We start from the raw sequence: 1,960 nt of genomic DNA on the forward strand, positions 1-1,960 counted from the left end.
GGACGGGGAACTAGAAACATCTATGAGAGAGAAACATCAATCAGCTGTCTCCTGCACACCTCCCACTGGGGATGTGTCCGCAACCAAGGTATATGTCCCTGACTGGAATCGATCCTGGGACCCCTCAGTCTGCAGGCCAACACTCCATCCACTGAGCCAAACCGGTCAGGGCTAAAATCACTTTTTAAAAAATGAAGAGCTTCTGCCCTGGCCAGGTGGCTCAGTTGGCTGGAGCACTGTCCCATACACCAAAAAAAATTGCAGGTTCTACTCCTGGCCAAGGCACATACCTAGGTTGGAAGTACGATCCCTGGTAGGCACACCAATGGGAGGCAATCACTCAATGTTTCTCTTTCACATAGATGTTTCTCTCTCTTCCCCTCTCTCTAAAAACAAAAAGAAAGCATATCCTTGGGTGAGGATTTAAAAAAGTTAAGAGCTGCTGTTCAGAAAATGACACCATTAATAGAATGAAAAAAAAGCCCCGAAGTTGAAGAATTTTTACAACACATGAAACCAACAAAGGATTTGTATCTAATATGTATAAAGAATCACCAAAAAAAAAAAAATAAAAGGGGTCAAAATTTAAAAATGGGCCGAAACCTGTTTGGCTCGGTGGATAGAGCGTCGGTCTGCGGACTGAAAGGTCCCAGGTTCGATTCCGGTCAAGGGCATGTACCTGGGTTGCGGGCACATCCCCAGTGGGAGATATGCAGGAGGCAGCTGATTGATGTTTCTCTCTCATTGATGTTTCTAACTCTCTATCTCTCTCCCTTCCTCTCTGTAAAAAATCAATAAAATATATTTTAAAAAAATTTAAAAATGGATGAAATACTTGGACAGGCATTTCTTTCACCCTAAGAAGAAACCAATAATTACATATAAAGTCCCACCTCATGAACAATCAGAGAGCAAATCAAAACCAACAAGAAGTACCACTTCACCCTCCACTTTGGCACAATTAAAAAACTGGACAATTCCAAGTGTTCGCAAGAACGTGTAGCAACCGAATGCGTACATGGTGGTGGTTCGATGTAAACTGCTGGAGCAACATGGAAAGGCAATTGGATGTTATCTTGCGAAGCTGCGCATGTGGGTGTCCTATGATCAGCCACCCTTACCCATGTTCACCAGCCTGTATTTCTGAGAATGGTCCTAAAATCTTTGGTTGTAACAAACCCAAAGTGAAATTTTAATGTCCACCAACTGAAGAATAGGTGAGTAGTCAATGGTGTACTTATTCGAATGAGTACTATATGGCAGTGAAAAATGCATGTTGCACCCACGACCTCTGGCACTGTTCTAGGCACTGGAAATACACAGTAAACAGGTTTTCGGGCGCACTGACCTACATGGAACTGCCCAGCGAGATGTATACGGAGGGGTGGTGATCAGAGCTGTGCCAGGGACAGGGCCCAACCAGGAGAAGCTGGGGTCTGGGGTCATCCAGAAAGTAAAGGCTCAGTTTGGGCGAATCAGGGAAGGCTTCCTGGTGGAGGGTACATTCGAACTCACCACTGATGGACGAATAGGAGTTTTCCGGTTATACAAGGGAGTGAGGATGGGATCCAGTCCGGGCGTATGCACAGATCCACGGGCTGAGTGGCTTAAAGAGAGTGAAACAGACACACAGAGGGAGACTTAGGCCGCGGCAGAGACACAGAGACTGGACAGAAAGAGGCTCAGAGGGAGACCATGATGGAGAAAGACATGGAGGCAACGATTCAGAGGAACAGGGCGACCCCGGGAGACCAAGAAATAGAAAAACAGAGGCAGAGACGGAGACGTAGACAGAGGAATAGAGATACTCGGGGCGAATAGAGGCAGCAAACCCACAGAACGACTCCGGGAGACACGAGAAGCAGGAGGGAACCTGCGTGGAGGCGGCCGCCCTCACTCACTCTGTTTGGGGAGCCCCAGCCCGGCTCAGGCCCTTTAAAGCCCCCCCCCCCCGCTCACC

At 47.6% G+C, this 1,960-nt stretch overlaps 1 long non-coding RNA gene across 1 annotated transcript in view; it reads right to left on the minus strand.

Moving 5' to 3' along the window:
• The window catches only part of LOC107184453, a 9,803-nt gene extending 7,858 nt beyond the window's left edge, over nt 1-1,945 (minus strand). Inside the window, exon 1 of the long non-coding RNA XR_001515305.1 lies at nt 1,516-1,945. This is a non-coding gene — a long non-coding RNA (uncharacterized LOC107184453). The remainder of the gene's footprint in view (nt 1-1,515) is intronic.
• Between the last annotated feature and the right edge of the window lie 15 nt (nt 1,946-1,960).

The sequence above is a fragment of the Myotis davidii genome, unplaced genomic scaffold, assembly GCF_000327345.1.
Source record: "Myotis davidii unplaced genomic scaffold, ASM32734v1 scaffold306, whole genome shotgun sequence".
NCBI lineage: Eukaryota > Metazoa > Chordata > Mammalia > Chiroptera > Vespertilionidae > Myotis > Myotis davidii.